This window comes from Elephantulus edwardii, unplaced genomic scaffold (assembly GCF_000299155.1).
Source record: "Elephantulus edwardii isolate Elephantulus edwardi_28Jun2011 unplaced genomic scaffold, EleEdw1.0 scaffold00167, whole genome shotgun sequence".
Lineage (NCBI taxonomy): Eukaryota > Metazoa > Chordata > Mammalia > Macroscelidea > Macroscelididae > Elephantulus > Elephantulus edwardii.
In genome coordinates this window covers 5,916,949-5,930,436 of record NW_006399917.1, presented here as the reverse complement: position 1 = coordinate 5,930,436, position 13,488 = coordinate 5,916,949, and positions in this window count along the sequence as shown.

The following is a 13,488-nucleotide window of genomic DNA, read 5'->3' as shown; positions in this document are numbered from 1 at the left end:
TCCTCGATAATATTAACTGCCTCTGAATACCTGAGCGAGGGGTAGCTACGGATCAATTCCAACACAAGTGTACACAGCAACACAGCAACAGTATTTATATGGCTAAATTGTAGACTTTCTTATGTTCTGCTGTGCATATATTTAAAAACAACAAAAACATAAGGTATTAAATTAAGAAAAGAAAGATCACAGCATTTATCCCTTGAAAACTGGAACTCCTTGGAATTTGGAAAATCTCTCGATCTTGGTCCACACAGAACCAGGTTTGTTTGTTTTTTTTTGTTTTTGTTTTGCTTTATCTTTCTAAAATTTTGTCCAGGAATTAATGAAATTTCAGATACCCTGGTAGATAAACATAACACGTTTTTATTCCAAATTTAATTATCTAGGAGATATTAATTTATTCTGTGAAAGAATTTATGAAACTAGTGTTATAAATGCAATTTTTCAAAGAGGTCTCTTCACTATCCAACAGAGTACTTGTCACACATTATACATTTGTTTAAGAAATGCTACTGGATTACTTCTTTAAAAACTATAAGTTATGAATTAAAGCTCTCTGACTAAACAAATGAACATAATGTGGTGTCTGTGAAAGTCTGTTGAATTTCTTAATGATAAACTCAAATGTGACTTTATGCGAAATTATAATTTTTTTTGCTTGTTTGTTTGTTTAAATACTGTTTTAGGAAGAAGTCCTTATAGCATTTTCAGAGCTGCTAGTCACATGGTAACAATTTGAATTCTCTTACAGCTCTGCAGAGGATTCCTTTTAAACTCTCTTGTAAACACTTTTCTTGTTATTATTTTGAAATACCACACTTGTAAAAGCCTCTGAATGAAAGTAGTAATAACAATAAACAAAGAAAAACACTGGCTGTTTCTTTGCTTCCATATGGTAGAATCTACCTTATCCCCTAGCCTTTGTGTTCTTGTTAGGTGCTCTTGAGTCAAACAGAACTCATAGTTACCTTATGAACAACAGACCCATAATCTGCCCTGTCCTGTGACATCATTGCTATCTCAGATATCACTGCAGTTGCTGTGTCAATCTATCTCATCAAAGATCTTCTTCTTCACTGATAACCTACCTTTTCAAGCATGATACTCCTCTCCAAGGAATAGCTTCTCCTAATGACATACCCAAAGTATGTGAAATGAAGCTTTGTCTTGGTAGTATATCTTTTCCTTTAGCTTTTTTTTTTTTTGCTAAAAAATGTTCACCTTTTATTTTCATTATTTGTGTCTTCCTGTCTGTCATGTTATATTCTAATCACAGTTAAAATACTTGAGTTTTCTTCTTTTTCACCATTTGAGCTGTAATTGTTATTATTAGGTATTACTGAGTTGAGTATGACTCATAGGAACCCTAAGAAAGACAGATCTGAACCCTGTCATATCCTATACAATCCTCATTATCTTTGACATTTACAGTCTATTGCAGCAGGTCCTGGGTCAATCTATCTCTTTCACTGACCCTCCACCTTTCAAACTGTGATGTCCTTCCCCAAGAAATAGCCTTTCTTCATATCCCCAAGTATGTGAGAGGAAGTTTTGTTATCTTTGACTCTAAGAAGCACTCTGGCTCCATTTTCTCCAAGACATATCTGTTTGTTGTTTTGGTAATCCATGGTATATTCAGTACTCTTCTCTATCACCACAACTTAAAGACATCAATTTTTTTGGTCATTCTTATTTACTTATTTACATTTTATTTATCAGATTCATAGAAAGTGATTGGGAGGATCATGGCCTGAATCAGGTACACCTTAGTTCTTAAATTGACCTCATTGCCCCTCAGTAATTTGAAAGGCTCCTGGCCACAGACTTTTTCTCTTTTCAATATGTCTTCTGATCTCCTGACTGCTGGTACCAAGGATGTTGATTGTAGAACAAAGTAAATTGAAGTCATTGACAGGGTCAATCTTTTCTCCCTCTATCATGAAGTTGCCTTTTGGCCCTGTGGGGAGAATTTTCATTTTCTTGACATTGAGATGTAATCCATAATGAAGTCTGATAGTCTGCAATAAGGGCTTAAAAATACTCCTCACATCATTCAGCTAGCAAGGTTGTGTCATCTGCATAACTGAAGGCTGCAGTCCTTGACCCTTCACAGCAAGTGCATGAGGTCCTCCTCAGTTTCAGCAAGCAGGGTTGTGTCATCTGCATAACTGAAGGTGTTGATGAATCTTTTTCTGATCCTGATGCCACTTTCCTCTTTATAAAGACCAGCTTCTTGAATGACTTTCTCAGCATACAGATTGAGTAGTTATGGAGATAGATGAAATTAACAGTGTTTAACTAATTGAAGAAGGCCCAGTGACTTAGTGCTTAACACATCAGGCAGCTAATCAAAAGTCAGCAGTTTAAGTCCTCCCTGGGATAATGATGGACAGTCTCCTCCCATAAAATTTCACCCCCTCCCAAACTTGATGGAGGGTCACTATTAGTAGGAAGTGACTTACAGTGAGTTTTTAACTGATTATTATAGAAAGTGAGAATGAATAAATGAGTGGGTTTGGGGGGGTTTCTAAATAAAAACCCCAACATTATGCATTCAATTTTCAAAGAGCAAAATGTTAGGCAACAGTATTCTTCAACATTTAATATCTTATTCTTTCTTTCCTCAGCTCATTTAAAATTATTCTTAATTGATTTTACCATTTGTCCTATGAGGAAACAATAATAGATCTCAGCAGAGGGATTGATTGATAGTTTTTTTAAAAATAACACATATGACTTTCTTTTTTACTATAATAGACATCGAGGTCTTTGAAGGTATAATACCAGAAGCAAAGAAAAAAAAATGTTTGAGCCTTTGGTTTCATTTGAGAAAACAACTGTACACAACTCTCTCACAGAACTATTTAAAATATTATAAAAAGTAGTAAAGCTTCATAAAGTATTATTTTACTTTTAATGATCTGTATAACTTCCAACATACTTCTTAGTAATGTGATTATGATTTGTTAAAATGCTTGATGTCAATTTACATAAGTAGAATAGTGCTTGGAAAATAGATAACAAGTCATGAATCCTAGTTATTCCTCACATATCTGGGAAAATCCACCGGAGATTCAGCTATGCATTAATTTCAACTCAATGGGACATAGCAACAACAACAACAACATATCAAGTGTTACGTAAACTTAAAAGAGTGTAATAAATTTGCTCTGTGGTAGAACTGTAGTGAGAATCTAAAACTGTCTTCCTTATTGAATGGAATTCAACAGGTTAATTAAAAATATTGTCTGAAAGAATAGGAAAGGGATTAGTAATATGTATGTTATGTGTCAATTATGCTTAAATAATTTACATTCTTAAAGTTAATGTTTGTTATTTTTTACCTCATTAGCTGAACTTTTGAAATTGTTAGAAATAAGAGCTAACTTAAAAATGGGGAAAGAGTTTGGATAGAAATATTGATTTGATTAACAAATGTAATTTATATTCTCGGTGTCACATTCCTGATCAGAAACAAAGGCTTAAAGCTATTCGTTGTTGTTGTTGTTATTGGCTGTCTAGTTACTTGTAACTCATAGTAACCCTATGCATTATCACCTGTCCTATTTTGTGCTAATCTCACTGTCTCTGAGATCCCCATATATTTTATTGCAGTACTTTCCAGGAGAGCTCTTAAGATCTTAGAGGCATTATAAAAATAATACATGTAACCTTCATAAGAACCTTTGTCCAGGTATCCCTTCTTCCACACAAAAATATTATTAACTGTATGTTGCTGTGATTATACACCATTGAGTCAGAACTGACCCATAACTGACCTTCTTCCATTGGGTATTTAGAGGCAGTAAATCACACAAGAGAATGTTCATATATCTCCCTTGAAGCCACTTGTGGTTTCAAACAGCAAGCCTTCAGGATGATAGTGCAGCTTGTTACCACCAGAGCTCACTAGTATATGCTGTTGTTACTAGGCAACATTATTGATCAACAAACCTAAACCTTGTCTTATCCTGTACCATCTTCATCACCTCTGACACACTTGAGGGAATTGCTACAGTTACGCTGATTGCAGGTCTTCCTCTCTTTTGTTATCTCTCTACCTACCTTGGATGTGTTGCAAGGAGGGACCAGTCCTTGGAGAGGGACATCATGCTTGGGAGGGTGGAGGCACAATGCAGGAGAGGAAGACCCTTGATGAGATGGATTTATTCAGTGATTAGGGTAATGGGGATAGATGTGTCAGAGACAATAAGATTTGGACAGGATAGAGCAGGGTTTAGGGCTATTGTACATAGGGTCGCTATGAGTCACAGGCGACTTGACAACGCATAACAACAATCTTGATGTCCTCTTCCAAGGAACAGCTTCTCCTAGCAACATACCCATAATATGAGAGACAAAGCCTCCCAACAGCACTCTAATTTCAGAAGTAATGTTTTTCCCTCCTCACTCCTGAATTTAATCACACCATTTTTAGGACCATATGGTGTTTGAAAAGTAAGGATCGAGATTGGATAAAGAATTGCTCCTTGGAATATATGTTAGTCTCATACTGGAGTTATTTTTAGCATAAATTTCTTAGTGACATATGCTATATACTAGGTCCAGAAGGCTATAAATATCCTTAAAGTAAATCTTTATCTATTAGCTACAATGACTTTGACTGCCAAAAGAACAAACAAATCTGTACTGGAAAAAAAAAAAATGTGCCTCAAGAGTATTCCTTCAGAGCGGAGATTGTGAAGCTTGGTTTCATGAATTTTAGGGTTGTTTCCAGAAAGACTAGTCATTGGAAAAAGATACACTACTTGGAAAGGTAAGTCAAATCATTGCTGTAGCCTCAAATTAGACTCATTGCTGACCCTCCTGTCGGTTTTCAGGGGCTAAAACGGTGCCCATCTTTCTCCCATCCAGCAGTTGATAGATTCAAACTACTTGCTTTTGCTTTGATAGCACAACTCTTTATTAATAGGTCACCAGAGCTCCTATAGGAAAGTTCAAGGGTCAGAAAAAGAGAAGGTACTCTAAGAGATAGATTGACACAGTGACTGAAACAATAAGCTTTTGGTTGTTGTTATGTGCTGTCAAGTTGCCTGCAACACATAGTGACCCTACCCTCACCTGATCTCACTAATTCTGATATACCAAACCCCATTGCCCTATTCACTGAATCAATCCATTTCATCTGGGGTCTTCCTCTCCTGCACTGTCCCTCCACCCTTCTGAGTATTATGTACTTTTCAAAGGACCAATCTCTCCTGGCTAAAGTATTTGAGATGGAGCTTCAAAATTCTAGTCTCCAAGGAGAAAATTTATTTCACCCTCTCCAAGACAGACTTATTCGTTTTCTTAGCAGTCCATTGTTCAAGCCTCTTCTCCACCACACGACTCAAAGGCATCAATTCTTCTTCTGTCATCCTTAAGCATCATCCAGCTCTCCGATGCATAGAAAGTAGTAGGGAGGAGCCACAGCCTGGTTTAGGCACACCTTAGTCTCTAGATTGACATCGTTGCTTCTCAGTACTCTGAAAGGTCCCTGACAGCAGATTTACATAAAGAAATCTGTCTTTTGATTTCCTGATTGCTTGTGCCAAGAGTGTTGATTGTGGAGCCAAATAAGCTGTAATTGTTAACAACCTCAATACGATTAGGCACAGCAAAGATTGTGAAATTGTGAGAATGGCTCACGATTGAGCAGTATCAATTTGTGGTGCATAAGGTTGTTATGAATTGGAGTCTACTCAACAACAACACAGTGACATTTCTTACAAATGAATGGGATGTAGTAATTTATGTTATTCTTTTCATTACAGCTGAACTCCTGGCTACTGACCTTGCAGAGGGTTTCAAAAAGCTGTAAATTTTATGGGAGAAGATTTCCCATCTTTCACTTCAGAGCCCCTGATGGATTTGAGTTGTCAGAGAATAGCTGTATTTATGTCAAACAGCACAGCTTCCTATGTGTTAAGAAAACAGGGCTCCCTGAACTAATAAATAGACTCAATCACTGCAAATTTTCTACTTTCCTTAGCCCACCTTTTATTTTAATAAATCAATATAAATCAGTCAGAAGATATGTCAATGATCCCTAGTTCAACAACATAAACAATGGCTGAATATCTGTAATTCTTTGGAGAGTTCACTTTGTGGACTCTACTATGGCAATTTTTGAAAACGGGAGTGGTATCCACTTCCTAAACAGCATGCCTCCGGAAACTCTATGAACTTTGATAAATGTCGATAATTATGAAAAGGTCTCAGGCCTTTTGTTCATAGGTTTGCTATGAGTCGTAGCTTACTCCACAACACTTAACAACATTGATAGAATGAACTGATAAATAGGTAATAGGTTATTGGAGAGAAATCAGTTTGTCAGTCTTGGAAAGATTTGTTGCTGTTGTTAAGTAAGCGCCATTGAGTCACTTGCAACCCAATATACAACAGTTCTGAACCCTGTTCTATCCTGAGCCAAACTCATCATCTCTGACACCTCCACTCTCACTGCACCAGGGTCTTTCTTTCCTGACCTCTCCGTCCAAACTCCCAAGCATGATGATCCTCTCCAAGGACTGGTCCCTCCTTGCAACATGCCCAAAGTATGTCAGACGAAGCTTCAGAATCCTTGCCTCCAAGAAGCAGCCTGATTTAACACTCTCTGGGATGAATCTGTTTGTTCTCCTATTAGTTGACGGTATATTACAAAATCTTCCCAAGCACCTCAACTTTAAGTCATCATTTCTCCTTCAGTCACCCGCTAGTCATTGTCTAACTTTCTGATGGAATGCAAGTAATTGTTTTATTTTCTTCATACTGTTGTGTTTTCTGAAAATTTTCCTTGCTTCAATGTATGTAAGTAAACAATCTCAGAAAGGAAAATTTTAAATGTGAACAAGTAAAATATTAATTCTTGGATATATCTAATATTTTTCTAATTTTATGTATAAATTATAAACTCAAGTATCAAAAGCAAAATAAAATTCTGCTTGTTCAGAAGAAAAGTCCAGTCTAATTCCTGATAAGGAGATATGTCATGTTGAACTCTGAGCGGGATGAATTAAAAGAGATCTTTCTTAAGGAGGAGCCTTTAGTGAGCTAATGTAAACTTTGTCAAACTTTGTGTAAATATGATTAATGAGTACTCTTAAATTTTTATGTTCAATTTAGTAAAGGAACAGTTATATGCCATTGAGTTGGAATCTACTAATAGCTGATCCTCCAGTGGGTTTCACCCATCTTTCTCCGATGGAACAGCTGTTGGATTCGAACCACATGCTTTTGAATTTGCAATTTAGGGGTTCAAATCCAGCAATAGTTCCATGGAAGATAACTTTGAAAAGCTACTTCTGTAAAGATTACAACTAATCAAGCCCTGTAAATAAGTCCTCTGTAACACATGAGCTCAACATAAGTTATTGTCTGACTTAACTGAAGTTAACAGAACAACATCCAACAGACATTTAATTGGAAATTCAGATGTTTTTATTTCTCAGTTTTCTGGACGCTAAAAAAAGCATTTTAATAGATGTTTATGTAGTATAAATAGATATAAATACATTGTTATTGTTGTGTGCCTTCAAGTTGGAATACTTCCATACCTGACCCTCCAGACTGTTTTAAGGGACAGTACGTTGTCTGGGAGGAGATTGTCTACTGATTTTCCTAGGAGCAGCTGGTAGATTTGAACCATGTGCCTTTAGGATTTCAGTGCAGCTTCTTACCTCTAGACCACCAGAGGTCCCTGGTATAGAGATGATAGATAGGTAGAAAGATAGATAGATAGATAGATAGATAGATAGATAGATAGATAGTAACATTATATGGTTAAGTGTGAGGTCAGGCTCTTAGCAATCCTGTGTTGAACAAAGTGAAAGACATCCTCATAATCTGTGCTGTGTTCCAGCTCATTGTTGCACTCCCATGTCACTTCATCCCTCTGAGAATCAATCCTTCTCTGTTTTGCTGACTTCCTACTTTAAGATGTGTATAGTCATGGTCTGTGGGTTTTTGGAAAGGAAATTATATCATTGACTGTAAAAAAACCCTCTGTCATTCAATCTCCAGTCTCATTTCTGCTCCAAAATATTCCAACTACTGATCCTTCTTCTTTGTTTCCAACTTTTACATTCTAGTCACCAATTATTATTAATTCATCTTGGTTGAATATTTGATCCATTTCAAACTATAAAAGTTAATGAAAGTTCCCAATTTATTCATCTTTTGCTTGAGTAATTAGTCTGCATATTTGAATAATATTTGTATAAGCATCTAAAACAATGTATTGGCAATATATAATTCAGGTTGTTGATAAGTTGTCTTCAAATCCTAATGTCATGTTCTTCTTCATATAGTTCAATTTGTTGAATGATTTTTTTTAGCATACAGATGGAATCATTATGGAGAAAGAATACAACCCTGGCACACTTTCACTGATTTTAAACCATGCAGTTTCCTTTTTCTTTTTGAACAACTGCTTCTTGGTCTAGGTAGAGGTTTGACATGAGCACAATTAAGTGTTCTGTGATTATCTCTTTTTCTTAATGTTGTTAATCATTTCTTATTATCCATAGAGACAAATGTTTTTGCACAATCAATAAAATATAATATTTTATTATTATTCTCTGTTTTTAACCAATGCCATCTTACAGTGAATTGCCTATGCAATGTAGATGTCTAATGATTCAAGTATACTTTCAAATTTTTCAGAAAGCATTTCTATTTTACACTGATATTTTTATTTTAAAAAGAAAATTCTGAGCAGCAGCGGTGGAATCTCTAAAATAGATTAAAGGAATCTAAATATATTGTATAAACCAAATATGCACACACTTTATTATCCCAGAAACAAATTTATTTCTATTTCAAATAGATTATAAATAAACCTTTTTTAAAAAAAATCATAGTACATATCTTTCATGTCACAGCCTCTTCTGAATCCAGCTTGTATTTCGGGCATTTCCTGTTTATGTATTTTCTAAGTCATTTAAAAATAATCTTTAATAAGTTTTTACTTGTTTTAAATATGATTGATACAGAATTTGTTGAATCACTCTATTTTTTCTGAAATGGAAAAAAAAATATGACTTTCTTGCAGTCAGTAAACAAGCAGCTGTATTCAAAATTTCTTGACATACATTGATGAGGATGTCTAGGGCTGCATCTGCTTCCTGGTACTCCAACTGGTATTCCATCAACTACTGGAGCCTAATTTTGGCCAATCACAAAAACTATTTTAACACACTATAGCTATTGTTAGAGGGATTCTTGGCTGAAATCAGAAACTACCAGAGGAATGTCTATCCATGTTACATTGACTATGCAAAGGCATTTGATAGTGTGGATAACAACAAACTGTCGCTAATCTTGAGGAGAATGGGGAAATCCAGACACTTGATTGTGCTTATGAGAAACCTATACTTTGACCATGAGACAGGTGTCAGAATTAAGCAAGGAAATACTGCATAGTTCAAAATCGGGAAGGGTATATGCCAGGGATAGGTTCTGTCTCCATACCATTTTAATCTATATGCAGAACAGGTCATCTGGGAGATTCGGCTCATTGAAGAGGAATGTGGCATCAGGATTGGAGGATGACTCATCAGCAACCTGTGTTATACAGATGACACGGCTCTGCTTGCTGAAACTGAGGGGGATCTGATGTGCTTGCTACAGAAGGTCAAGGACTGAAGCCTTCAATACTGATAGAAGCTGAATGTCAAAAAAAATAGATTCTCACCACTGGGCCGAATGGCAGCATCATGATAAATATTAAAGAGAATGAGATTTTTAACAGCTTCAGTTTGCTTGGCTCCACAATCAACACTCTTGTTACCAGCAGCCAGGAAATTAAAACAGATGAATTGCATGGCAAAGTGTGTGGTCAGGGGACTGCTCCAGAGTACCCAAGAGCAATGATGTCAGTTTAGAAACTAAGGTGCAAGTACCTGATCCATGCCATGATATTGGCAATTACTTGCTATGCATCAGGAAGCTGGACAATGATAATGGATGGTAGAAGGATAATTGATGCCTTTGATCTGTAGAGCTGGAGAAGAGTATTGAATATTCCATGGTCTACTAGCAGAACAAGCAGGTTCACCCTGGAAAGGGTGAAAACTGGCTGTTCCTTGGAGACAAGGATTCTGAAGCTCCATCTGACATATTTTGGGCATGTTGAAAGGAAGGACCAGTCCTTGGAGAGGGACATCATGCTTGGGAGGGTAGAGGGTCAGTGCAAGAAAGCAAGACCCTGTATGAGATGAATGCATTCAGTGACTGGGGAAATGGAGGTAGGTCTTTCAGAGACAATAAGGTTAACACAGAATAGAGCAGAGTTTAGAGCTGTTGTACATAGATTCACTTTGAGTCACAAGTGACTAAACAGCACATAACACCAACAATTAACAATAAATTTTGGCCAGGGAAGAGATGCCTAACTAAAAGAGCTGAACAGAAGCTATCAAAGGGTATCTCAAAGACAAAGCAAAGTATTATAATGGGATGTGCAGGGAGCTGGAACTGGATAACGGACAGGGAAGAACATGCTCTGCATTTCACAAGCTGAGATAATGGAAAGACAAATTTAGCCCTCAAGTCGTAGTACTGAAGGACTCAAAGCCAAGTGTTATAATGAAATGTGCAAAGATCTGGAATCTGAAAATAAAAAAGGCAGAACTTCCTTGTCATTTCTTAAGCGAAAGGAACTAAAGGAAAGTTCAAGACTCGAGTGGCAACACTTACAGATGCTTTGGGCAGAACATTAAACAATCCAGGAAGCATTAAAAGAAGATGGAAAGAGTATACAAATCATTGTACCAAAAAGAATTGGTGGACACAGAAGAATTTACAACATATAAACAACATATAATCAAGAGCCTGTGGTGATAAAGGAAGAAGTTCAAGCTGTTCTGAAGAAACTGGCAAAACCCAAGTCCCCAGGAATTGATGGCATACCATTCATTTGACATATTTCACCAAACAGACCCTGCCCTGGACATGATCACCAAGTTGTGTCAAGAAACCTAGAGACAACCACCTGGCCAAGTGACTGGAAGAGATTAATATTTCTTCCCCTGACAAAGTGTGAAAATTATAGAACACTATTATCAATATCAGCATGCAAACAAGATTCTGCTGAAAATGATCCAAAATAACTGGAACAGTACATTAACATAAAACTGCCAAAAGTGTAGGCTGGGTTTAGACGAGTCCTTGGTACTAGGGATATTATGACTGAGGTTAGATGGATCTTGACTGGAAGCAGACAGTACCAGAGGAATGTCTACATGTATTTCATTGACTATGCAAAGGTATTTGATAGTGTGGATCACAATAAACTTAAACTGTGGCTAACTCTGAGAAGAATGGAAATCCCAGAACACTTGATTGTGCTTATGTGAAACCTATACTTGGACGGGAAAGCAGTTATCAGAACAAACCAAAGAAACACTTCATGGTTCGAAATTGGGAAGGGTGTAAGCCAAGGATGTGTTTTGTCTCCATACCTTTTCAATATATATGCAGAAATCATCTGGGATGCTTGGCTCTCTGAAGAGGAATGTGGTATAAGGATTGAAGGAAGACTCATCAACAACCTGTGTTATGCAGATGACACAACCTTGCAATTGCTGAAACCGAAGAGGACCTGAAGTGCTTGCTGTAGAAGGTAAAAGATCTTAAATATAGACAGAAGCTCAACATCAAGAATACAAAGATTTTCATCACTGATCTGATTGACAGCGTCATGAAAGATGATGAAGAGATGGAGGTTGTTAACTGCTTCAGTTTGCTTGGCTCCACAGTCAACACGCTTGTTACAAATAGCTAGGAAATAAAAAGATGAATTGCGCTGGGAAAATCTGCCATCAGGGACCTCTCCAGAGTACTCAAGAGTAATGATGTCAGTATAGATACTAAGGTGCATCTGATACAGACCATAGTCTTTGCAATTGCTTGCTATGCATCAGAAAGCTGTACAATGACTATGGATGATAGAAGGAGAATCAATGTCTTTGAGCTGTGGTGCTTGAAAAGATTACTGAATATTCCATGGACTGCTAGAAGCTTGACAGTTAATAAGGATGATAGAGGAATTGATGCTTCTGACCTGTAGTGTTGGAGAGGAGCACTCAACATCTCATGGGCTGACAAAAGAACAAACAAGTATATCTTGGAAACGGTGCAGCCAGAGTACTCTTTGGAGGCAAAGATGATGAGGTTTCCTTTCACATATTTCTAGGATGAGCTATTCCTTGGACAGAGACATGATGCTTGGAAAAGTAGAGGATCAGGGAAGGAGAGAAAGAGCCTTGACAATGTCAATTGACACGGTGACTAATGCAATAGGCTTTAATATGTCAAGAAGTGTGAAGGTGGCATAGGATAGGACAAGGTATAGAACTGTGAGTCATAGGGTCCCTGTGGGTTGTGCTTGATTCTATGGCATGTAACAACAACACTATTGAGAAATCTCAATATTCTTCTCTAATATCACAATGAAAATACATAGTTTCTTCTTCTGTCACTCTTACTCATTTTCCAAATTTAAGATGCACAATCAATAATTAAAAAGACCATATTTTGGATCATAACACTTTTAACTGATACCCCTGCTTTTTGGCACTTTTGGAGAGGTCCTTGACAGCAGATTTTCTCAATGCAAGAAGTCTTTTAATTTTCCAACTGCTACTACCAAAGGTTTTGGTTGTGAATCTAAGTAAAATTAATAACAACTTCAGGGTTTTTGTTTGTTTGTTTGTTTGTTTTCTCTATCTAACATGATGCTGCCTATTGGCCCTGTTTTCAGGATTTTTGTTTTCTTGATGCTGAGATGTGATAATTACTGAAGGCTATAGTGTTTTACCAAAGAAGAATGTGTTTAAAGTTGTGCTGCTGCTAAAAAATATGGACTGCCAAAAGAACAAACAAGTCTGTCTTGGAGCAATTGCTATCAGGAAGCTACGTATAGACATAAAGAGTGAAACTCTGTCTCACATATTTGGGCATGTTATCATGTGGGGTTATTCCTTGGGAAAAAATGTCATATTGGGAAAGTTGAAGGGTCTGAGAAAGAGAAGAAGACTATTAACAAGACAGATTGACACAGTGGCAGTAGGAATGGGCTCAAGTAGATTGGAGATTGTCAAGTTTGCTCAGGATTGGACAGGTTTATATGGTCACTATAAGGGAGTTCTGATGACTTAGTGGTAAGGAATTTTACGGCCAATACAAAGGTAAGGACTTCAAAACCAGCAGCTGTTCTCAGAGAAAACTGTGTAATTTCTTCGCAGGTGATTTACTGCCTCGGAAAACTCCCTGGTGGGTCAGCTACAGGTCAGTTCCAACTCGATAGCACACAACTTGGTCACTATGAGTCTTAGTTGATTTGTTAGCATATAACAAGAAAAATGAGCCATTATTTTTGAACATTTTCTATGAGAGCATTTAAGTTTTAAGAACAAAAAAAAGAGTGAGAAAATTACATTTTCTTCCTTTAGTTTATCCAGTTGATGATTTTGATGCTATTGT